This window comes from Pteropus vampyrus, unplaced genomic scaffold (assembly GCF_000151845.1).
Source record: "Pteropus vampyrus isolate Shadow unplaced genomic scaffold, Pvam_2.0 Scaffold477, whole genome shotgun sequence".
Classification (NCBI taxonomy): domain Eukaryota; kingdom Metazoa; phylum Chordata; class Mammalia; order Chiroptera; family Pteropodidae; genus Pteropus; species Pteropus vampyrus.
Window position 1 is genome coordinate 1,017,301 of NW_011889258.1, and position 27,475 is coordinate 1,044,775.

General features: G+C 33.7%; 1 long non-coding RNA gene across 1 annotated transcript; it reads right to left on the reverse strand.

Moving 5' to 3' along the window:
• Positions 1–307: 307 nt before the first annotated feature.
• Positions 308–22,456, reverse strand: LOC111732639. The gene is made up of 3 exons (XR_002777641.1): positions 22,306–22,456; positions 5,210–5,215; positions 308–320 (listed from the first exon to the last, which is right to left on the reverse strand). It is a non-coding gene; the product is annotated as an uncharacterized LOC111732639 (long non-coding RNA).
• Between the last annotated feature and the right edge of the window lie 5,019 nt (positions 22,457–27,475).

A 27,475-nucleotide genomic window follows, 5' to 3' on the forward strand; every position in this document is an offset into this window, starting at 1 on the left:
TATATCCAGAAGCTGAAAGGATTAAATTGGTTAAACAACATAAATCTTATAAATTCAATGGAAAAATCCAAACATAAATAAACTTAAATGTTGTGGAAAATATTTGTGTTACATTATTTTGCAAAGAGTTATTTCAAATAAATAAGAAATGTAAAAAAAATTAGACACACCAATGGAGAGGAATTTCATAGAATAAATGAAGAAAATGACAGGAAGAAGTGAAAAAATGCTGTTTGACATATAATTATAAAAAATACATTTTAGGACAGCTAAGTAATGATAATATTCAATGTTTGTGAGGTTGTGAGGAAATGAGCTGCCTGAGTCTCCCAAGCTATGTATAATATTTCTTCTTATTCATTACGCACCCACTATGTTTACCGAACTTCTGTTCTTTTAAAATGATCTTTGGGAAATATGGTCATTTTAACTATGTTGGTTCTTACAATCCAAGAACATGGAACACTTTTCCATTTCTTTATATCTTCGATTTCTTTTAATAGGGTGTTGTAGTTTTCATTATATAAGTCCTTCACATGTTTTGTTAAATTTATGCCTAGGTATTTTATTATTTTTGTTGCAATTGCAAAAGGAATTACTTTTTCTACTTCTTTTTCTGACTTCATTATTAGAGTATAGGAATGCTATGTATTTTTGAATATTCATTTTGTAGCCAGAGACTACTGTATTTGCTTATTGTTTCTAGTAGTGTTCTTGTGGAGTCTTTAGGGTTTTCCATATAGGGTTTTCCGTTTCATCAGCAAATTGTGATGGTTTGAATTCTTCATTTCTTATTTGGATACCTTTTATATATTTCTCTTGCCTGATTGCATTCTCTAGGACCTCCAATGTTAAACTGAATAACAGTGGTGATAATGGACAGCCTTGCCTTGTTCCTGATCTTAGAGGGACGGTTTTTAGTTGGCTGAGGGCTTATCATATATGGCCTATATTATGTTAAGGTACTTTCCTTCTATACAGATTTTGTTAATTTTTTTGTTCATAAATGGATGCTGTATCTTGTCGAAGGCTTTTTCTGCATCCGTTGATATGATTATATGATTCTTATTTTTTAATTTGTTGATGTGGTGTATCACATTAATCAATTTACTTATGTTGAACCATTCCTGTACCCCTGGGATGAAGCCCACTTGATCGTGGTGTATAATCTTTTTAATATGTTGCTGTAATCGGTTCACTAGTATCTTCTTTAGGATTTTTGCATCTGTGTTCATTAGAGATGTTGGTCTGTAGTTTTATTTTTTTGTTATCTTTACCAGGTTTTGGTATCAGAGTAATACTGGCCTCATAAAAGGAGTTGGGAAATATTGCCTCCTCTTCAGTTTTTTGGAAGAGTTTGAGGAGAATAGGTATTAAATCTTCTTTGAATGTTTGGTAGAATTCACTGGTGAAGTGATGTGGTCCTGGACTTTTACTTTTTCGTAGGTTTTTTGATGATTGTTTCAATTTCCATACTGCTGATCAGTCTATTTAGAGTTTCCAGTTCTTGATTCAGTCTAGGAAGGTTGTATCTTTCTAAGTACTGGTCCATTTCTTCTAGGTCATTAAATTTGTGTTATATACTTTTCCATAGTATTCTTGTATGATCTTTTGTATTTTTGCGTTGTCATTCGTAATTTCCTCTCTTTCATTTCTGATACTGTTTATTTGTGCCCTTTCTCCTTTTTCTTTAGTGAGTCTAACCAGGAGTTTGTCGATGTTATTACCTTCTCAAAGAATCAGTTCTTTGTTGCATTTATTTTTCTATTGTTTTTTTTTTTGGTTGTTAATTTCATTTATTTCTGCTCTAATTTTGATTATTTCTTTCCATCTGCTGAATTTAGGCTTAATTTTTTCTTCTTTTTCTAGTTTTTTTTTTTAAATTAGTTTATTGTTGTAACATTGGTTAATACAATTATGTAATTTTCAGGTTTAGATTATCATTTGACATCTGTATATTTTATTATGTGTTTACCACCCAAAGTCCAGTTTCCTTCGACTACCATATATTTGACCCCTTTTACCTCATCTACCTCCCCTTTTCTCCCCTACCACACTAGTAACCACTAGTCTATAGTCCTCTGGTAACCACCAGCCTATAGTCCATGTCCATGAATCTGTGTTTGTTTATCCTGCTCACCTGTTGTTTTTAGGTTTATATCCCACATATAAGTGATATCATGTGGTTTTCAAACTTCTCTGTTTGGCTTATTTTGCTTAACACGATTATCTCACGGTCCATCCACGCAAATGGATGGCTGAGCAAAAGTATTTCATCTCTTCTTATGGTTGAATAATATTCCATTGTATATATGAACCACTGCTTCTTTAGCCAATTACCTATCATAGGACACTTCAGTTGCTTCCATGTCTTGGCCACTATGAATAATGCTGCTATGAACATCGGTGTGCAAATATCTTTTTGGATATGGGCTCTCAAGTCTTTGGGGTAAATAACCAGTAGAGGGATTGCTGGATCATATGGTAGATCAATTCTTATTTTTTTGAGGAACCTCCATACTCTTTTCCATAGTGGCTGTACCAATTTGCAGACCCACCACCAGTGTATGTGGGTTCCTGTTTCTCCACATCCTGTCCAACATTTGTTATTACTTGTCTTGTTAATGATAGCTATTCTAATAGGTGTGAGATAGTATCTCATTGTGGTTTTGATTTGCATTTCCTTAATAGCTAGCAATGTTGAGCATCTTTTCAAATATTTGTTGACCATTTGTATGTCCTCTAGGGAGAAGTGTCTGTTCAGGTCCTCTGCCCATTTTTTTTTATTAGATCGTTTGTTTTTGTTGTTGTTGTTGTTGTTGTTATTGAGTCATTTGAATTCCCTGTATATTTTAGATATTAGGCCCTTATCGGAGGTGTTACTTGCAAATATATTTTCCCATTCGGATGGCTGTCTCTTTGCCTTGTTGACAATTTCTTTTGCTGAGCAAAAGTTTTTTAGTTTGATGTAGTCCCATTTATTTATTTTTGCTTTTACTACCCTTACCTTTGAGGTCAAATTCTTAAAATCCTCTTTAAGTCAAAGTCTTTGAGTTTAGTTCTTATGTTTTCTTCTATGCATTTTATTGATTCTGGTTTTATATTCAGGTCCTTATTTTGAGTTAATTTTGGTGTGTGGTGATAGACAACATTCTAGTTTCATTCTTTGCAGGTGGCCTTCCAGTTTTCCCAGCACCATTTATTGAAGAAACTCCTTTATCCAGTGTATGTTTTGGGCTTTTTTGTCAAAAATTATTTGCCCATATAAATGTGGGTTTACTTCTGTACTCTCGATTCTGTTCCACTGGTCCGTGTGTCTGTTTTTCTGCTGATACCATGCCTTTTGATTGCTGTTGTTTTGTAGGTTAATTTGAAGTCGGGCAGAGTTATGTCTCCAGCTTCATTCTTTTATGTCAGCATGGCTTTGGCAATTTGGAGTCTTTTGTACTTCCATATAAATCGGATAATTTTTTGTTCGTTTGTTTTATTTCTTTAAAATTGCCTGCGGGATTTGGATGGGGATTGCATTAAATCTGTATAATGCTTTAGGTAATAAGGTTCTTTTAACTGTGTTGATTCTTCCCATCCAATAACAAGGAATATCTTTCCATTTCTTTGTGTCTTCCTCAATTTCTTTTAATAGAGTCTTATAGTTTTCATTATATAGAACCTTCACATGTTTTGTTACATTTATTCTTAGGTATTTGAAATATCATTTTCCACCCTTTCACTTTGGGTCTATATTTGTCTTTGGAGCTGAGATATGTCTCCTGGAGGCAGCATATTGTTGGGTTTTGTTTTTTCTCGGTTCTGCAAATCTGTGCCTTTTTATTGGTGAGTTCAGTCTATTTACATTTAGAGCGATTATTGAAATATGAGGTCTTCCTATAGTCATTTTATGTTTTGCTTTCTGGTAGCTCAATGTTTCCATTGCTTCCTTGTCCTTGTATTTCTGTTTTCTTTATTTTGGTTTGGCTTTTGTGGGTTTTCCTTCTGGTTCTTCTTGTTTTATATCATATACTTCAGTTCTGAATCTTTGGTGTGTGGTTACCATTATAAATATGTATAGGATAGTTGTATAAATATGGTCATCCATTTTCTTCTGCGCATTTCTTATCTCCATTCCCCTTTGTGAATTTGGATCTTTGAATCCTCCCCGTTTCAGTCATTGTTGTCTCAATTTGTCCCTATATATGCTGAACATTCATTACTATCTCGCTATAGCAAATCTTTTCTTATCGTTTATGCTTATAATGCCCTGATCTTAGTAAGGGTTGCACTCTTCTGCTTCTATCTGCCTGCTTTTCACTTTACTCATCTTATTCCTAATTTTATACACACACACACACACACACACACACACACACACACACATATATATATATATATATATATTTTTTTTTGTTTGTTTGTTTGTTTGTTTTAGGTGAGCTGACCCCTTTCAGGATCAAGTAATGCCTATATTAACCACAGTGATAGACATAACAACAGAAAACCTTTCTTGAACACTTCTTATATGCAAGGAGGTGTGATATATATTTTATAGGTATTATCCAATTTAATTCTTTAAAAAACTGTGAAAGAGAATATCATAATTATCTAAATTTTCCAGATGGAGAGATGAAGTGAAGAGATGTCAAGAAACTTGTTCAAGATCATACAAGTTGTAAATCACCAAATAACATTAGCTATCAGATTAAACACTATTTCTCACATAGTAAATGCTCATAAATAACTTGAGGAAGGCATGAATGAAACAGGTTTCCAATCACTTAACCTTCTAAAATCCTCAGATAAAATAGCCTAATTGTGATGCAAAACACTTGATTGGTTCAGTGAACTTGGTTTAAAAATGTCAAATAATTTTTTAAATCAGTTTCACTTGTTCGATGCTAAAGACAAAAATAGATTGACTGAATTTTTCATCTTTTAGCTATTTGTGACTAAAATTTTGAATTATAACTTAATGTAAGATTTAAATGAACAATTGTAAATATTTAAAAAACAATAAGGGAATGAATAAATACTCCTATTCTGACCAATGAGTCAGGGAGTAGAACTTGAATTCACACCAGGGAAGCCTCCACAAGCTTTGCTAATATTTATTTAATATATCTACTACAATGTGTACCTTTTACGGGTGCAAATAAATCCTTAACAATCATTACTTAGGAGTGATTATACAACATCTGTATACTTTTCTTTCTACATTTTTCTTCTATTTTTGGAATATACTTAAATGGCATGTGTTACTTTTACAATTATAGACCAAAGTTTAAATTTTTCAAAGATAAAGAAAAATGTCAGGCCATTTTTCAAATGAGAAAGTGTTAAATCATGTTCAGAAACATTGTACAACCAGCTTCAAAATGTGAGCTAACAAAGCCTAGTTTATTTTCATTAAAAAAATGAAATGTAATTTTCTTCAAAATATTATATTCATCCAGCAGTAGTTTAATGCCATAAACACTTTCCAAATAAATGATAAGTCAGTATGTTCTCTGCTTCTTGATTTACTCCATATTGAAAGTGCTTCCTTGTAGAGGAATCAGAAACTGATCACATTTGCATTTTTAAAAAGATTATTGTGGCTGCTATGTTGAGGATAGAAGTAGCAGAAGAGGAAATGCAGGGAGACCATTCAATAAGATCTTGCACAATACCTCATACATGTAAGCCTTCCAAAAATAACACCAATCATCATTATTAATTATGAGCCCTAATTACATAATCTTACTCTTGCTCCCTGCACTAAATCTAGACATTTTTACATTTGCTTTAAGTTCTCTACCAATTACTTGCAGCCTAGTCTTCATTCATCACAAATTATACTGTTTGATGATTTCATTTCTCTGTTTCAGAAACTCTGCTTCATTATTGTGACCTTTCTAGTCCCAGAATACAACTAATACCTTTCTACTCCAAAGCACAGTTCATGTCCATCTAAATGCCCTTCCTCGATGGAAACTGAATAGACCTTCTGGAGATAAAGAACACACTGCAAGAGTTAAAAAATAAAATAGCAAGCTTGGGAAATAGAATCAACCAAATGGAGGAAAGGATCAGTGATATCGAAGACAAAAATCTAGAAATAAATCAGAAGAAAGAAGAGAGAAAACGAAACATGAAAAATAGTGAAAGAGAAATTCAAGAGCTAGCTGATACCATCAAGAGAGGAAAAATAAAAATAATGGACATTATCAAAGGCAAGGAAAAGGAGTAGGGACTAGAAAGCATTTTCAGACAAATCTAAGGAATGAGCTGGAGCTTGGAATTCAAGAAGTCAATAGAACACCTAATTATCTCAAATCAAAAAGGACTTCATGAAGACACATTATATTAAAATTGTCAAAAATCAACAACAAAGACAGAATTCTCAGGGCAGCCAGGGAGAAGAAAAGAGTAATATATAAAGGAAAACCCATTAGATTATCCTTGGACTTCTCAGCGCAAACCTTGCAAGTCAGAATGAAATGGAATCAAATATTTAAACTATTAAGTGAAAGGAACTACCAGCCTAGAATAATCTATCTAGCTAAGCTCTCCTTTAGATATGGAGGAGAAATTAAGACCTTTCCAGACATATAAAGATTGAGAAAATTCTCCACTGTGAGACCTGAACTACAGGAAATGCTGAAAGAGGTCAACTCACCTAAAACAAAATGACAAAAAAAAAAAAATGTAATTAGGAGGAAGGTGACTATCAGGCAAATGGAAGATGAAAAGTGCATCTCTTACTAAGAATAGGGCATTACAAGTTTAAATAATAAGAGAACTGCTATAGCAAGATAGTAATGAACATTCAGCATACATAGGGACAGATAACAATGATTGAAAAGGGGAGGATTCAAAGATCCAAATTCTCAAAGGGGAATGGAGATAAGGAACACACAGAAGAAAATGGACGACTGTATATATATAACAATCCCTTACATATTAGTAATGGTAACCACACACCAAAGATTCAGAACTGAAGTATATCATATAAAACAAGAAGAACCAGAGGCAAAACCCACAAAAGCCAACCAAAATAATAATAATAATAAAAAAAAAAACAGAAACACAAGGACAAGAAAGCAATGGAAACATTAAGCTACCAGAAAACAAAAAATAAAATCACTATAAGAAAACCTCATATTTCAATAATCACCCTAAATGTAAATGGACTGAACTCACCAATAAAAAGGCACAGAGTTGCAGAATGGATCAAAAAACAAAACCCAACCATATGCTGCCTCCAGGAGACACATCTCAACACCAAAGACAAATATAAACTCAAAATGATGGGTGGAAAATGATATTTCAAACAAACGGCATTCAGAGAAAAGTGGGAGTAGTGATACTAATATCAGATGAAATTTACTGCAAAATAAAAAAAAAAAAAGTAAAGAAAGATTCTGGGGGACGCTTCATAATGATAAAGGGAATCATGGACCAAGAAGACGTAACACTTATTAATATCTATGTTCCCAATCAAGAAATCCCAAAATATATAAAGCAATTACTAACAGAATTAAAGGGAGAAACAGACCAAAACACTATTGTAGTGGGGTACCTAAATACTCCACTGTCAGATATGGACAGATCATCCAAAGAGAAAATCAATAAGAAAATAACTTCCTTAAATTATACATTAGATCAACTGGACATAATTGACATTTACAGAGCCTTCCATCTCAAAACAGCTGCATATACATTCTTCTCTAGTGCACAAGGAATATTCTCAAGGATTGACCACATATTGGGACATAGAGATAGCCTTAACAAATACAAAAGGGTTAAAATCATATCAACCATATTCTCTGATCATAATGCTTTGAAACTAGAGATCAACTGTAAATGGAAAGTGGGAAGAACCACAAACACATGGAGATTTAACAACATGCTACTGAAGAATGTCCTGGTTAGAGAAGAAATGAAAAGAGAGATCAAGTGATACATAGAAATGAATGATAATGATAGTACAACATATCAAAACTTTTGGAACATGACAAAAGCTATCAGAAGAGGAAAGTTCACATCATTACAGGCCTACCTCCAAACACAAGAACGAACCCAAATAAACAACTTAACGCTTCATTTAAAAAACTATAAAAGGAAGAAGAAATAAAGCTAAAGTCAACAGAAGGAAAGAAATAATCAAAATTAGAGCAAAAATAAATGAAACTGAATATTAAAAAAAACAATAGAAAAAATAAATGCAACAAAGAGCTTGTTCTTTGAGAAGGTTAATAAAATTGGCAAACTCATGGCTAGACTCACTAAAGAAAAAAGAGAAAGGACACAAACAAAATTAGAGATGAAAGAGCGGAAATTATGACAGACACTGCTGAAATACAAAGGATCAAAAATGAATACTATGAAAAAGTATATAACATCAAATTTAATAACCTAGAGAAAAATGAGAAAAAAAGAACCAATACTTAGAAAAATACAATCTTCCTAGACTAAATCAAGAAGAACTGAAAAATCTAAATAGACTGATCAGCAGTATGGAAATTGAAACAATCATCAAAAACCTACCAAAAAGTAAAAGTCCAGGACCACATGGCTTCACCAGTGAATTGTACCAAACATTCAAAGAAGATTTAGTACCTATTCTCCTCAAACTCTTCCAAAAAATCGAAGAAGCGGAAATATTTCCCACTCCTTTTATGAGGCCAATAAAACTCTGATACCAAAACCTGGTAAAGATAACAAAAAAAGACTACAGACCGACATCTCTCATAAACACAGATGCAAAAAAAAACTAAAGAAGATACTAGTGAACCAATTACAGCAATATATTAAAAAGATTATACACCATGATCAAGTGGGCTTGATCCCAGGGACACAGGAATAGTTCAACATATGCAAATCGATTAATGTGATACACCACATCAACAAATTATAAAATAAGAATCATATGATCATATCAATAGATGCAGAAAAAGCCTTCGACAAGATACAGCATCCATTTATGATCAAAACACTTAACAAAATGGGTATAGAAGGAAAGTACCTTAACATAATAAAGGCCATATATGACAAACCCTCAGCCAACATTATACTTAATGGTGAAAAACTAAAAACCGTCCCTCTAAGATCAGGAACAAGGCAAGGCTGTCCACTATCTCCACTGTTATTTAGTATAACGCTTGAGGTCCTAGCAAGTGCAATCAAGCAAGAGAAAGATATAAAATGCATCCAAATAAGAAATGAAGTCAAACTGTCACTATTGCAGATGACATGATTCTCTATATAGAAAACCCACAAGAACACTACTAGAAACAATAAGCAAATACAGTAAAGTTTCTGGATATAAAATCAATGTTCAAAAATCCATAGCATTCCTATACTCTAATAATGAAGCCTCAGAAAAAAGAAGTGGAAAAAATAATTCCTTTTGCAATTGCAACAAAAAGAATAAAACACCTAGGAATAAATTTAACAAAACATGTGAAGGACCTATATAATGAGAACTATAAGACCCTATTAAAAGAAATCGAAGAAGTTACAAAGAAATGGAAAAATATTCCTGCTTTGAATTGGAAGAATCAACATAGTTAAAATGACCTTATTACCTAAAGCATTGTACAGATATAATGCAATCCCCATCAAAATTACATCAGCATTTTTTAAAGAAATGGAACAAAACACCATCAGACGTGTATTGCAGCACAAAAGACCCCAAACTGCCAAAGCCATCATTAGAAAAAAGAATGAGGCTAAAGGAATCACTCTGCCTGTCTTCAAATTATACTACAAAGTGACATTAATGGTACTTGCAGAAAGAAAAAGACACATGGATCAGTGTAACAAAATCGAGAGTCCAGAAGTAAACCCATATTTATAGGGACAAATAATTTTCAACAAATAGCCAAAATCATACAATGGATAAAGGAAAGCCTCTTCGATAAATGGTACTGGGAAAACTGAAATGCCACCTGCAAAAGAATGAAACTAGACTGTTGTCTAGCACACTAAAATGAACTCAAAATGGATTAAGGACCTGGATATAAGACTCGAAACAATAAAATGAATAGAAGAAAACATAGGACCTAAACTCAAGGACATGGCCTTAAAGAGGATACTTAATTTGACCTCAAACACAAGGAAAGTAAAAGCTAAAATAAATGAATGTAACTACATCAAACTAAAAAGCTTCTGCTCAGCAAAAGAAACCATCAACAAGGTAAAGAGACAACCATCTGAATGGGAAAATATATTTGCAAGCAATGTCTCCAATGAGGGCCTAATATCCAAAATATGCAAAGAACTCATACGACTCAATAACAAGAAAAAAAGAATGATCCAATAAAAAAATGGGCAGAGGACCTGAACATACACTTCTCCCTAGAGGACATACAAATATATGAAAAGATGCTCAACATTGATAGCTATTAGGGAAATGCAAATCAAAACCATAATGTTATACCATCTCACACATGTTAGAATAGTTATAATCAACAGGACAAGTAATAACAAATGTTGGAGGGGATGCGTAGAAAAAGGAACCCTCATACACTGTTGGTGAGGCTGCAAATTGGTACAAACACTATGGAAAATAGTACGGAGGTTCCTCAAAAAACTAAGAATTTATCTACCATATGATCCAGAAATCCCTCTACTGGTTATTTACCCCTAAGACTTGAAAACTCATCACCAAAAATATATTTGCACACCAATGTTCATAGCAGCATCATTCACAGTGGCCAGGACATGGAAGCAACTGAAGTGTCCTATGATAGATGATTGGCTAAAGAAGCGGTAGTACATATATACAATGGAATGTTACTCGGCCATAAGAAGAGATGAAATACTGCTATTTGTGACAACATAGATGGTACTTAAAATAATCATACTAAGCGAAAAAAGCCAAACAGAAAAGTTGAAAACCATATGATATCACTTATATGTTGGATATAAATCTTAAAGCAACAAATGATTAGGACAAACAAACAGAGATTCATGGGCATGAACAACTGTCTAATGGTTACCGGGGGGTGGTGGGGATAGACAGGGGACAAAAAAATTAAATTTATTTGCTAAAAATTACCTTCCTCCCTTCTCAAATTCTCATAAATTCTTGCCAGCCCACTCCACTTGGCCTGATAGTTCCCCCATCCTATCATCTTTCTGGCACTAACAGCTCTGTAAGTGTATGGTTTGTACTGCAATGTGTTCTTTCATGTTATTTATCTCTCTTTTGAACTCCTAGAAATCAAGGACTTGAAGTGACTGGCATTTAGAAAATAAAAATGAAGAAGAGTAGCTTATCTTTCCAAGAAGCTTATCATTGAAAGAAAGAAAAAAGGAAAGAAAGAAAGAAAGAAAGAAAGAAAGAAAGAAAGAAAGAAAGAAAGAAAGAAAGAAAGAAAGAAAGAAAGAGAAAGGGAAAGAATAGTTGGAAATAGTCAATGTAGTTGCTTAGGATGGAGAAAAGGAGAAAATGGAAATAAAAACTACTAGAAAAGAAAAAGGAAAAAATGTGACATGCCAGAAAAATAATAGCTAATAATAATAGGAACTAAATATATATTTAGCAGTTACCTTGTACTAGTTACTATTCTAAGAACTTCACATATATTATCTCATTTAATTCTAACAACACTTCTATGAAGAATGGTTCTTGTACCTACTTTGTAATGTTGAATAATGAATTATCTCACAGTCCGCTGGGGTCTAAAAACCAAGAAAATTTTCTTGGGCAGATTATTATTGAGCCTTGTTGACCTTGTGGTGAGGAGGGGAGAAGGCCACTAGAAAAGCTAAGTAAAGACAAATGGCTTCAGAAGATAAAGTTGGCTCCCAGAGAGAAAGATCAGGTCATGAAAATAGAGAAGTTGCAGGTGAGAAGGAAGTGGAATTTAGAAAGGAGAGTTTACAAAATATTTTAAGTAAATCTTGCATATCCCTTTTTTATCTCCTTAAGAAATTTTCATTAAGATCTACATTGTCCTTTAGAATTTTTTTTTTTTTTTTTTTACGTCAGGTTTTCTTTTGTCTCCAATAATGTCTGGCCATGATGAGAGTTAGATAGTCCAGAAGTAAGGTCTCCCAGAACTTTGGAGGGGTGTGAAGTATAGGAATTAACTTTAGACAGAGATCTACCTCTTTCTCTGGATCTGGAGGGTAAGATGAGGGGAAAAGGATGGGAAGGATTTTCTCTACATCACAGTGAAGGGAGATTTTGAAAGAACAGTTTAATGGAATGATGTTAAGGCCATGTGCTGAAAATGAAAGCAGAGACTTGGCAGGCAGATGCCTTAGAATCCTCAAAGTGATCTTGAAGGATGAGGCTTAGGGAAACCAAGGACTGGAGACTGCATTGAGGCCACAATGAAGATGAAGAGTCTGAATTTCCATCGAACTAAATCCACACTGTTCTGCTTCCTCTTAACACTCTGCTCATTGACTCCTCCATTAAACCAGGAAACAGACTTTACCTCTTTATTTTCAAATTGCTGGTGGCAGAAAAAAAAATGAGAAAAGCTTTGCTCAAGAAAGAGCTATTATAACGAAACAATTGTAATTAGTGTGATAGTGCAGAGAGAGAAACTCCATTTCTTCTACAGAATCCAGGGCCTTATTTGCATTTGAAAAAACAATCTTTAGAGCAATATATTAGATTATAAGGTATTTTCGAGGAAAACATTTCAGAAGAACCATAGCAATTTCTTGCAGGTGCGTACACAGACACAGATGCACACTCTTAATTTTCCAATTGAAAATACATACATACCTTCTCAATTAAATAGCATTCAGAAAGTAAAGTAAACTGATCACTAAATGTTCCTAAATTTAAAGAGGAAAAGACTTGTGGACGTTTAAAGAGAAAAGGACTGGAAGTTTTGAGAAACAGACATTAAGGAAAGGTATGTGGCAAGGTTAAGAGAATTATAGAATTAATGTTATTTTAAAATAATTACATTAAAATCTTTCTAAGAGATTTAGTCCATTTTATTGACTTAGGTAATTTAAAAGTAATTCTTTTTTTCAGGAACTTTAATTGGATGGCTGCAACAGGATGCACATGAGGATTCCCTTCTGGTGCTAGAATTGCAATAAGTATGTTCAGTTCATGGATGGGGTATGTAAAATCTCCCATTCTAAAGGAATTTCATATAGCTACCATGCACCTAAAATCATCTCCAAATGACTCTCTAGTTTTCATGTTCCTCTTCTAAGTCTTCTTACTCTTGTCTAAACATCTTCACATGTTAGGCTACTTACTTTCATTCTCCTTTACCCTTACCTTAAAAAAATAGTTCAAAGTTTTCTCTTTTGGTTCAACAATCACAAAAAATAAAACAGTTTAGGACTGCAAAGAAAAAAGTGACCATGTGTGAATTATTTGATGGTTCAATAAATACACTTGAGCTGCCTACAGCTAATGGAAAACACTGCAGACAGTACTCTTACCAGTTTAGAATCAGAAGCACCCCAAAGACAAAGTAAACAAAGTCAATCATTTCAGGAGGACACAGATTACACTGAGAAATCAAATAACTTTGCTTTATGTTCTTTTTCATGGACATTTAATCTTGTAGATATAAAGGGGAAGAATAAGTATTTTTTTTATTTCTGTCCCTAAGATTCTGTTTCTGTTCTAGAGAGGATATTGAATCCTTGGAATTTTTATGGTTTTATTTTATTAAGTTTTTCAACCATGACTTTATGGGATTGTGATTGAAAGATCAAAAAATACTTCATAAAGGATGATTCAACTAAAAAAGTAAATTCTCTATTACAATAAATTACCACCATATGGCATGGATACTATGGCCAAGGTCAATAAGCTCTAATGATAAGCCTATGGCAAAGAAATAATTTATCTAAAATGATAATATAAGCATTCTTTTGATTCATTTTTAACATAAATGACAGCTAGTTCATTTTAAAATAAATAAATCTCAACATTACCATATTACTAAATAATAAGTCCTTTTAAAAATGAATACTTCACTTAAAATTTTAAGTGTACAATACCATATCATTAAGTATAGGCACGATGTTGTATAGCGGCAGATCTCCAAAACTTATTTATATTATATAATTGAAACTTATATCTGTTGAACAGCAACCTCCCATTTCTTCTTCTCCACGGCCCCTGGCAATCATGATTATACTCTCTGTTTCTGTGACTATGACTTCATATTTTAGATTTCTCATGTAAGTGAAATCACGCAGTATTTGTCTTTCTGTGACTGGTTTATCTCACTAGAATAATGTCCTCCAGGTTTAGACATGTCATACCATATGGCAGAATTTCCTTTTTTTAAAAGATGGAATTCATTATTTCTTTTTTAAATTAGATTTATAGGGGTGACATTGGTTAATAAAATTATATAGGTTTCAAGTGTACAATTCAATAATACATCATATGTATATTGCATCATGTGTTCACCACCCAAAATCAAATCTCCTTCCATAAACACATATTCGAACCTCTTTACTTTCCCCCTGTCTCTCTGGTAACCACTAAACTATTGTGTGTGCCTATGAGTTTTTGTTTGTTTCTCTTGTTCATTTGTTGCGTTTAGTTTTATATACAATTTATAAAAAAGATAATTATAAATTAAAGGAATAATAATAAACTATTTGTTACCCATTAGATCAGCACAAAGTTAAAAGGGCAGCATCACTTATAGCTAATGAGACTAAGTCAACATCAGACTTTGTTCATTTGAATATGAGTTGCAAACTGGGAAAAATAATTTGGAAAGGTGTATTAAAATTTAAAATATGCATAATGTTTAACTGCAATACTACTTTTGGGACTCTGTCCTACTGTAATAAAAACATTTGTATCTAAGAAAAAATAAAAATTCATAACAAACATTTTCAACAGATTTGTAGAGAGAATTCTTATACTATACAATTCACATTCTTAAAGTACACAATTCAATGTTTTTTAGTATATTCATGCAGTTATGTGACCATCAACACTGTTAAATTTTAGAACATATTTATCACTCTAAAAAGAAATTTCATGTCTACAAGCAGTTATTGTCCATTCCCCTAGAAACTCCCGCCATCCCTGGGCAAGGAATAATCTACTTTCTATCTCTATGTTTGCCTATTCTAGAGATTTCGTATAGATAGAATTACACAATATGTGGTCTTTTGTGACCATTTTTTTTCACTAAGAATGTTTTCAAAAGTTTCATTCATGTTGCAACATGCATCATTACATCATTAATTTTATTGTAGAAAAGTATTTCATTGTATGGATAACCCATAATTTGTTTATTCATTTTTCAACTGATGAACATCTGGTGTTTCCACTCCACTTTTTAGTTATTGAAAGTAGTGCTACTATGAACACTCTTATACAAGATTTTTTTGTGTGCATAAGTTTCGTTTATCTTCTATATGTACCTAAGCATGGAATTTCTGAGTAATATAATAATTCTATGTTTAACAGTTGGAGGAACTTTCTGTTTTCCAAAGAGTCTTTACCATTTATCATTTCCACTAACACCATATTATGGTTTCAATTTCTCTACATCCGTGCCAACACTTGTTATTGACCAGCTTTTGGTTTAAAGCTATTTTAGTGAGTGATAAGTGGTATCTGCAGCTAGTTTTAAATTGCATTATTCTGATGACCAATAATGTTGAGCACCTTTCATGTACATATGTTCTTCGGAGCTGTGTATATTCACATTATTTGCCCATTTTTAAGTTTAATTTTATTTTTATTGCTGATTTAATAATATATTACTAAATAATAAATGGAACTATTCTTTCCATAACTGTATTCAAGACCCTTATCAGATATACAATATGAAAATAATCTCTACCTTTCTGTAGGTTGTTTTTTTCTCTCTTGATGTCCTTTAAAGCATAAGAGTTTTTAACTTCGATAAAGTCCAATTTATCCATTTTTATAAATTACTTGTACTTTTGTTGTCATATCAAAAAACATTTCAAATTCAAGATGTCAAAAATTTACTCCTATGTTTTTTCTAAGAGTTTTAAAATTTTGGATTTGCATTTAAGTCTACACTATATTTTGAGTTAATTTTTTTATATAGTGAAATTTAAGGGTCCAACTTCATTCTTTTGCATGTAGATATCTAACAGTTTGAGCACCATTTGTTGAAAAGACTATTTTTCTCAAATGAGTAGTTGAAGAACCCCTGTCAAAAATAAATTTACAATAAATGTAAGCGTTTATTTTGGAACTCTCAATTCTATTCCATCTACTTATGACTATCTTGATGCCAGTGCCACATCTCTTGATTACCATAACTTTGTAAAAAGTTTAAAACCAGGAAGTATTAAAAAAGTTTAAAACCAGGAAGTTTTCCAAATGTGTTCTTCTTTTAAAAGATTATTATTTTTAATTAAATTTATTGGGGTAACATTGGTTAATAAAATAATACAGGTTTCAATAATACATCATCTGTAGATTGCATTGTGTGTTCACCACCAAAATTAAATTTTCATCCTTCACCATATATTTGAATGTCTTTGCCCTTCTTTACTTCTCCTAACTACAAGAACTATCTGACACCATCAGAAAAAATTAATATAAGAATGATGGGCATGCGAGTAAAAGAAGAGAACAGAGAGACTATTCAAACAATTAGTTGACAAGAATTTCCCAAACCTATGGAAAGAACTAGATCCTCAAATCCAAGAAGCAAACAGAACACATAATGATCTCAACCCAAAAAGGATATCTCCGACACATTATATTGATTGTCAAAAATTAATTACAAAAAAAATTATTAAGGAAGCCAGGAAAAACAAGATGGTAACTTATAAAGAAAAATTCAGAAGATGGCAGACTAGGCAAAAGCAGGGTTCATTTTCTCCCAGGTCCGCATTGAAATTGCAACCAAATTATAAAATAATCAACATGGAGAATCCCTGAAGTCTACTTGATTGTTACACTTATGTCTGATAATATAAAGGAGCTGCATCAAAGCCAGTAGGAGGGGCAAGGGCACGGATTGTGCTGGACCCGCACACGCAGGTGGTAGAGGATCACCTGGAAGGAGAGTGAGGCTGCAGAGGCTCTCCTAAAGAAGAAGGAGGTCCTGGTCTCATTTGGTGGCTCTCCATCCCAGGGAAGAGGAGATTCCGATAACTCCGACTGAAAACCAGAGGGAATTCCAGCCATATGGGTGAGACGGAAGGAGACTGAAACCCTAAATGCCCCTTTGAAGGACCACACATAAGCTTTCTGACTTGCGGAAACACCCAGGACACCAGCGGTGGGTCAGAGGCTCCTGAGGGATTCATACTGAGAAAGTCTGCATTACCTTTGTGCCTTAGTCTGAACCCCCTACCCAACAATCTATAGACCACAACAGCTTGACTGTGCAGACCACTCCCACAGGGCTATTAGGAAACTCTAGCATGAGAAGATCAGCCTGCCCCATCCAATCTGCAGATTGCACCAGGATTTTGTTGCTGGATGGCTGCTTTGCCATGCGTCCATTTAGGGCCAAACTTTCTAAGCTGGTGGCCAGCACTATAAGCACACATTTCTGAGATAGGGTCAGGCAGAAAACTGCTGCCAACATGAACTCAGGAGGATCTCGGGGATCAGTGGGCCAGTCCCAGATAGCAGCTGGTCTTCCTGTGATCTGGGACTTCTGCAGGAACATGCAAACTGTTACCAAACTTGCAGGAAGACTGAGACTGTATTGATCTGACTGCCATTGTCTCCCTGAGACCCTGTTCCAACTAATCCACAAAGTGCTTCAGGTGGCTCATTGACAGTGAACTACAACAGCTTTGCCCCTGCCCCCGAGATCTCCCAATCCACACAGGCAAAAACTTTGGCTAGCAGAGGGCAGGCACTACACGGAAATTAGTGGCAGGCAGACCTCTGCAGCCTGCAAGAGTTGAAATATTGTGTCCAAAGAGTGCAGGGATCTGTGGGACCACCCGAGATGGTAGTTGGTCTCACTGTAATCTGTGACTACAGAGGGAACACCCAGACACAGAAGTTGCATCAAAACTGAGGCTGTGTTGGCCTGATGGCCCTTGTCTCCTGGAGATCTCGCTTCACCCAAGCCCATTGACAGGCATCCTTACATGCCCTGCTTGGCTCTAGGGTTGTGCAGTCAGTGCAGGCAATAGACCTTGGCTAGTGCAGTGAGCGCATTTCAGATAAAACCGTTGTGGGCAGACCACTGCTGCCTGTACGAACTACAATATCTCTTGGGGGGGTCACAGGTGTCTGTATTGGCCTGATGCCCCTTGACTCCCTGACCTCCTGCCCCACCCAATATACAAAGTGCCCACCATACGTTGATAGGTAGCTGCCCCTGCCCTGGGATGGGACATTGAGGCCCAAGGTGGAGAGTAGCTGACCTTACAATGATTGGAAGCTTGTACAGGGAGCCACAGAGATATTGCTGACATGTAAACTGTCACTTCAGTGGCAGGGAGAAATTTATTCAATAGACCCAGGAGACTCCCAGGGTCCCAACACCGCCCAACACGCATATCATCCAGAGGCTCTTCCAGTTTCAGAGATGTACAGGCAACTGACATAAGTGTCAGGCCTTGAGGAGCACTGGTCTCTCTGCTATCCCCCAACTGCCCTAGGTCAGGGATGAGAGATAATAGATTGCTGCCTACAGCGTTGTCTCTTCCACTTACCTATAGATCCAGCATAGGCAACAACCATCTGCAAATTGCTTTGTAATTCTCACTGGGTATCCGTGAGCAATCAAAAGCAGCAGCTGACCTTGGCCTACGGAGGAGCCCCTCCCAGGGGCCACAAAAACAACACATCCAGAGGCTGGCACCAGTCCACAACAGAGTAACTCATGACTAGCCTCATTAGAAGTACACACAAAGGTGGTTTCAACAAGTACACAGCCTGCTAGGTCAAATCCCACTCATTTAGGTCAGTCCCCACACAGCAACTCTTACCCTATGGGTGCAGCCAATTCCCACAATTAGTCAACCTGAGTGTTAATCCCATGCACTGATATATTAACAACAATAAAGGCTTGGAAACAATAGAAGATCACACACAACCCACACAAAGATCATGTCCAGAGCCCCGGCATAGGGGATCAAGGAGAGTTTGCCACTGGGCCACACGGGACACCTTCTATATTAGGCCATCAGGCCAAGGCTGAGAGACAAAACAAATATTTCTGTAACATAGAAACAAACACAGAGAGATTAATAAAATGAGAAAATAAAGAAATGTGTCATGAATGAAATAACAGTAGAAAATTCCAGAAAATAAGCTAAATGAAATGGAGGCAAACAATCCACCAGAGATACAGTTCAAAATATTGGTTATAAGGATGCTCAATGAACTTATGTGGAGAATGGATGAGCACAAGGAGAACCTCAACAGAGAGAAAGTAAGCATAAAAAAGGACATAGAAACCATAAAAAAAAACCAGACAGAAATGAAGAATACAATAAATGAAATGAAGAATACACTAGAAGGATTCAACAGTAGATTGTATGAAGCAGAAGATCGAATCAGTGAAATAGAAGACAAGGTAGCAGATAGCACCCAAACAGAAAGTCAAAAAAAAAAAAGAATTAAAAAAAGAGGATAGTTTAAGAGACTTTTGGGACAACATGAAGCAAAACAATGTCTAGATCATAGGAGTACCTGAAGGAGAAAAGAGAGAGCAAAGGACTGAGAATCTATTTAGAGAAATAATGACAGAAAACTTCTCTAACGTGGAAAAGGAATTAGACATACAAGTTCGGGAAGCACAAAGAGTCCCAAACAAGAGGAATTCAAACAGACTCATACCAAGACATATCATAATTAAAATATTAAATGTCAAAGACAAAGAGAGAATCTTAAAAGCAGCAAGAGAAAGACAGCCAGTTACTGACAAGGTTATTCCCATAAGAATATCTGCTGATTTTTCAACAGAAACTTTGCTGGCCATAAGGAGCTATCAAGAAATATTCAAAATATAAAAATCTACAACCAAGAATACTCTGGCAAGGCTTTCAATTAAAATGGATGGTGAGATAAAGAGCTTCTTAGAGAAGAACCTGAAGGAGCCCATCACTAATAAGCCAGTATTACAATAAATGTTAAAGAAACTTCCACTAAAAAAATAAAATAAAAAATAAAGAAGGGGGAAAAAAAGAAAACCAAATATCAATAATAAAATGGCAGTAACTATGTACCTATCAATAATCACTTTAAATGTAAACAGATTAAATCCTCCATTCAAAAGACATATGGTAGCTGAATGAATAAGAAAAGAAGACCCATAGATATGCTGTCTTCAAGAGACCCACTTTAGATCATATGACACAAAGACTGAAAGTAAAGGGATGGAAAAAGATATTTCACACAAATGATGTGAAAAAAAAAAGCTGGGTAGCATGACTTCTAACAGACAAAATAGACTTTAAAACAAAAACAATAATAAGAGACAAAGAAGGGCATTACATAATGATAAAGACATCAATAAACCAGGAGGACATAACTCTAGTAAACATATATGCATTCAATATAAGAGAACCTACATACATAAAGCAATTATTGATTGACATAAAATGAGAGATCAACGGTAATATACTCATAGTAGGAGACTTTAACACCCCATTGATACCAATGGACAGATCTTCCAGATAAAAAATCATCAAGGAAACAATGGGCCTAAAAGACACACTAGATGGATTTAATAGATATTTTCAGAGCTTTTTACCCCAGAGCAGCAAAATATACATTCTTCTCAAGTGCACATGGATCGTTTTCCTGGATAGACCACATGTTAGGACACAAAACAAGTCTCAATAAATTTAAGAAGATTGAAATCACATCAACTGTCTTCTTTGATCACAATAGTATGAAACTAGAAATCAACTACAAGAAAGAAATCAGAAAATACACAAATACTTGGAGGTAAATAACATGCTACTATACAAAGAATGGGATATTAATGAGATCAAGGAACAAATCAAAGACACCTAGAAACAAATGAAAATGAAAACACATAAAATCTATGGGACACAGCCAAAGCATTTCTAAGAGAGAAATTCATAGCAATACAGACCACCTCAAGAAACGAGAAAAAGTTCAAATAAACACTCTAACCTTATACTTAAAAGAACTAGGAAAAGCACAGCAAACAAAGCCCAAAGTGAATAGAAGGAAGGAAATAATAAAGATTAGAGTGGAAATAAATGAAGTAAAATCTAGAAAAACAATACAAAGATTAATGAAACTAAGGACTGGTTCTTTGAAAGGATAAACAAAATTGGCAGACCCTTAGCCAAACTCATCCAGGAAAAAAGAGAAGACTTAAATAAATAAAATCAGAAATGAACATGGGGAAATAATTATGTACTCCACAGAAATACAAAGGATCATAAGAAAATACTATGAGCAATTATATGGCAACAAATGGGAAAATCTGGAAGAAACATACAATGTCCCAAGACTGAGTCAAGAAGAAACAGAAAATCTGAACTGACTGATTACCACCAATGAAATACAATCAGTAATCAAAGACCTTCCAAAAAACAAAAGTCTTGGGCCTGAAGACTTCATAAACAAATTTTACCAAACATTCAAAGAAGAATTAACACCTATTCTTCTCAAACTATCCCAAAAAATTCAAGAAGAGGGAAGGCTCCCTAACTCCTTTTATGAGGCCACCATTATCTTGATTCCAAAATCAGATAAAGACATTAAAAAAAGAAAACTATAGGCCAATACTTTTTTTATGAACAGTGATGCAAAATCCTCAACAAAATATTAGCAAATTGAGTTTAGCAATACATTAAAAATATACGTCATGATCAAGTTGGATTTATTCCTAGGATGATACAGTATCTGAGAATCAATTAATGGGATACATCACATTAACAAATCAAAAGATGAAAAATATATGATCATATAAATAGATGTAGAAAAGGCATTTGACAAAATCCAGCTTCCACTTATGATAAAAATTCTCAGCAAAGTGGGAATATGGGGAACTTACCTCAACATAATAAAGGCCACATATGACAAACCTACAGCTAACATCGTAGTCAATGGGGAAAGGTGAAAAGCGTTTTACTTTAGATCAGGAACAAGGCAAGGATGCCCACTTTCACCACTCTTCTTCTACATTGTATTAAAAGTATTAGCCACAGCAATAAGACAAGAAAAAGAAATAAAAGGCATACGAATTGGAAAAGAAGAAGTAAAAGTCTCATTACTTGCCTATGACATCATATTATATAGAGAGAACCCTAAAGATTCCACCAAAAAAAAAAAACTGTCATAACTGATCAATGAATTCAGTAACATAGCAAGTTACAAAATAAATATTCAAAAATCGGTGGCGTTTTTATATACCATTGATGAACTTTCAGAAAGAGAGATTAAGAAATCAATCCCATTTACACCTGCATTGAAAACTATGAAATACCTTGGAATCAAATTAACCTAGGAGGTAAAAGACCTGTTCTAAGAAAATTATAAGTCATTAAAAAAGAAATTGAAAAAGATACAAATAAATGGAAGCATATGCCATGCTCATAGGTAGGAAGAATCAACATCGTTAGAATGGCCATACTATCTAAAACAATCTGTAGATTCAATGCAATCCCAATAAAAATACCAATGGCATTTTTCAGAGAGCAGAACAAATAATCCTAAAATTTATATGGAACCGTAAAAGACCCTGAATAGCCACAGTAATCTTGAGAAAGAAGAACAAAGTTGGAGGTATCACACAACCTGATATCAAACTATACTACAAGCCTACAGTAATCAAAATAGCATGATAGTAGCTTAAAAACAGATACATTAATCAATGGAACAAAATAGAGAGCCCAGAAATAAATCCACACCTATTCGCTCACTTAACATGTGACAAAGTAGGCAAGAATATACAATGGAGTAAAGACAATCTCTTCAATAAATGGTGTTTGGAACATTGGACAAATGTATACAAAAATAAGAACCTGGACCACCTTCTTACACCATATAAACGAACACACTCAAAATGGATTAAAGATTTAATGAAAGACCTGAAACCATAAAACTTCTAGAAGAAAATATAGGTAGTAAACTCTCTTATATTACTAACAGTGATTTCTTTTCAGATATATCTCCTTGGGCAAGGGAAACAAAAGAAAAAAAATAAATAAATGGGACTACATCAAACTAAAAAGTTTTTGTACAGCAAAGGAAACCGTGAACAAAACAAAAGGAAAACCAACTAATTGAAAGAAAATATTTGCTAATGATACCTCTGGAAAGGAGATTAATATCCAAAATACATAAAGAACTTATACAACTCGACAACAACAACAACAAAAAACAAACAATCCAATTAAAAAATGGGCAGAAGACCTGAACAGTTACTTCTCCAAAGAGGAAATATAGATGGCCAATAGACATATGAAAAAATACTCAGGGTCACTAATCATCAGAAATGCAAATTAAAACCACAATGACATATCACCTAACACCTGTCAGAATGGCTATCATCAATAAATCAAAGAATAACAAGTGTTGGCAAGGATGTGGAGAAAAGGGAAACCTCATACACTGTTGGTGGGATTGCTAATTAGTACAGCCACTGCAGAAAGTAGTATGAAGGTTTTTCAAAAAATTAAAAGTGTATCTATCTTTTGACCTAGCAATTGAACTTCTGGGTATTTATTCAAGAAAAATCAAAACAATAATTTATAAAGATCTATGCTCCCTTGTGTTCATGGCAGCACAGTTTACAATAGCCATGATACAGAATCAACCTAAATGCACATCTACAGACACAGACAATTGAATAAAGAAGATATGATTTATATATACAATGGAATATTACTCCTCCATTAAAATAAAATGAAACCTTACCATTTGCAACAACAGGGATGGCCCTAGAGGTTATTATGTTGAGTGAAATAAGTGAGACAGAGATAAATACCATGTGATTTCACTTATATGTGGAATCTAAGGAAGAAAAAGAATAAACTAATCAAAATAGCCTATCAAATATAGTGGATAATTTGGTGATGGATAGAGGGGAGGGGGGTTTGGGGGCTGAGAGAATGGGGTGAAGGGTTAAAGAAGTATAAATTAGTAATTGATAGATGGTCACGGGAATGGGGAGCATGACATAGGGAATGGAGTTAGCATTAATATATTAGCTAGGTGGAAAACAAGAGGAGAGTAGGAGTAATTAGGGGATCATTTTATAAACTATATATATATGTATAACTAATGTACTGTATACTTGAAAATAATTAAAATAAATAAAAATTTAAAAAAAGAAAAATCCATTAGAGTATAATGAAACTTTTCAACAGAAACTTTACAAGCTAGGTGAGAGTGGAATCAGATATTCAAACTATTGAAAGAGACAAATTCCCAACCAAAAATAATATATCTAGCAAAGTTCTCCATTACATATGAAAAAGAAATAAAGACCTTTCAGACATAAAGAAGCTGAGAGAATTTACCACCACAAAGCCTGTTACAGAAAATACCGTAAAGGGTCATTTTATCAAAAAAAAAAAAAAGGAGAAAAACCATAAAACTATAAATAATATGACTAACAGACAGAAACAGAAAACTGCAACACTTATTAAGAACAAGGTGTCATAAACTTAAATATTACGTAAGATTAAAAGTAAAAAAATAAAATAAAAGAGAGGAAGAAAACAGATGTTGCAACCTAGAAATTAACTCACAGCGTAACGAGGGATAATTTGAGACAACAAAAAACAGAAGAGAAGAGAGAGTGAAGGTCTGAATTTGCAAAGGGGAATGGAGGTAAGACACAAGCAAATAAAAAAATAACTATATATGAAACTTGATTTTACATAAAAACTTAATGATAACCACGCACACACACAAAATCTATAACTGAGAAACATGACATAAAACAAGAATGAATAGAGGGAAAAATCATAGAAAACTACCAAATTAAAATAACAGACAGAAATACAAGAACAAAGAAAAAATGGAGACATCGAGCTACCAGAGAACAAAAGATAAAATGGCTGTAGGAAAATCTCATATTTCAATAATCGCCCTAAATGTAAATGAACTGAACTCTTCAATAAAAAGTCATAGAGTAGCAGATTGGATCAAGAAACAAAACCCAACCACATGTGGCCTTCAAGAGACACATTCAGCTCCAAGGATAAATACAGACTCAAAGTTCAAAGGTGAAAAACAATACTTTAAGCAAATAGCATCCAGAGAAAAGTTAGTGTAGCTATTCTTATATCTGACAACAGACTTCAAGACAAAAAAAAATCGTAACAAGAGACAAAGATAGACCCTTCATAAAGAAAAAGGGATGGTACATCAAGAAGACATAATACTTATCTATACATATATATATACATATCTATATCTATATCTATCTATATATAGATAGATAGATAGACAGATAGATAGATAGATAGATATAGATAGATATAGATATAGATATAGATATAGATATAGATATAGATATAGATATAGATATAGATATAGATATAGATATATACTCCCTATCAGGGAACACCAGAATATATAAAACAACTACTAACAGAACCAAAGGAAGAAACTGACAAAAACACAAGTATAGTAGGGGACCTATATACCCCAGTATCAGCTATAGATAGATCATCCAAACAGAAAATCAATAAGAAAATATCAACCCTAAATGATACATTAAACCAACTGGACATTATTGACATTTACAGAGCCTTTCATCCCAAAACACCATTTTATACATCCTTCTCTAGTGCACATGGAACATTCTCAAGAATAGACCATATGATGGAATACAAAACCAGCATCAACAAATTTAAGAAGATTGAAATCATATCATTATTATTCTCTGATCACAATGCTTTGAAACTGGAAAGCAACTGCAAAAAAAAAAAAAAACAGGAAAACCCACAAATACATGAAGATTAAACAACACACTACTAAAGAATGACTGAGTTATAGGAAAAATTAAAAAATGAGATCAAGTGAGACATAGGCATAAGTGAAAATGAAAATACAACATATTAAATTTTTTTGGATACAGTAAAAGTGGTAATAAAAGGAAAGTTCATATTTTTACAGCCCTATCTCAAAAAACAAGAGAAATCCAAAATAAACAATCTAACATTACGTCTTTAAAAAACTAGAAAAGGAAGAACAAATGAATCTCAAAATCAGCAGAGGAAGTCAATAATCAAAATTAGAGCAGAATTACATTAAATTGAGAACAAAAGGACAATAGAAAAAATTAATACAACACTGCTGAATCTTTGAAAAAATCAATAAAATTGGCAAACCCCTAGCTAGCCTCACTAAGAGAAAAAGAGAAAAACCACAAACAAAATCAGAAATGAAAAAGTTATGACAGATACTACAGAAATTCAAAGGATCATACAAGAATACTATGAAAGATTATATGTCACTAAATTTAATAACCTAGAAGAAATCGATATGTTCTTAGAAATATACAATCTTTCTTGACTGAATTATGAAGAACCAGAAAATCCAAATAGTCTGATCAACAGTAAGGAAGTTGAAACAATCACCAAAAACCTCCTAAAAGGTAAAAGTCCAGAACCAGATGGCTTTAACAGTGTATGCTACCAAACATTCAAAGATGACTTAATACCTATTTTTCTCAAACTCTTCCAAAAAATTGAAGAAGAAGCATTACTTCCTAACTCTTTTCATGAGGCCGACATCCTGATACCAAAACCTGATAAAGATAACACAAAAAAGGAAAACTATAGACCGATATCTCTGATTAATACAGATGCAAAAATCCTAAACAAAAAACGAGTAAATCAAATATGATACAGTAAGAAAATTATATATTAATACATAATTATATATTATATTATTATATTATATATTAATATTCTCTTTTATTTCCCACAATGAGCTTAGAGGGAGAGTTATTATTAAAATATTTTTATAGATGTAAAAACTGAGGTTCAGAAAAGGTAAATAACTTGTTAGCAAAGCCACAGCTTGGCTTTGACCACAGCTGTTTTAACTTCAGCACGTTTGTTATCAAATAGAATAATATACTTCTCAATGTTATGGTGAGAACAATTGGATAATTCTAACCCTGTATAAGATACAACCCAATAACAAATTGGTAGATGATAGATGGTCATGGGGATGGAGAGCATGGCATAGGGAACACAGTTAGCGTTAATGTAATGGCTAGGTGGAGAGCCAGAAGAGAGAAAGAACAGTTAGGAGGATTGTTGTATAAACTATATAAATGTCTAACCAATGTACTGTAAACTTGAAACCAATAATAAAATTAAATTAAAAGAGATACAGTCCAATAATTCTTATGTTCAATTAGCATTAAGTTGAATGAGTAACAGAGACTTAAAAAATAATAGCTTAAGTATATTAGAGGTTTATTTTTCTTTTATATAAAAGTGTGACTATAGCCAGTCCAAGGCTGATATGGCAGCTTCGACTCACAAAGTCTTTTTTTTTTCTTTTCTTCCTTCCTTCCGTCCTTCCTTCCTTCCTTCCTTCCTTCCTTCCTTCCTTCCTTCCTTCCTT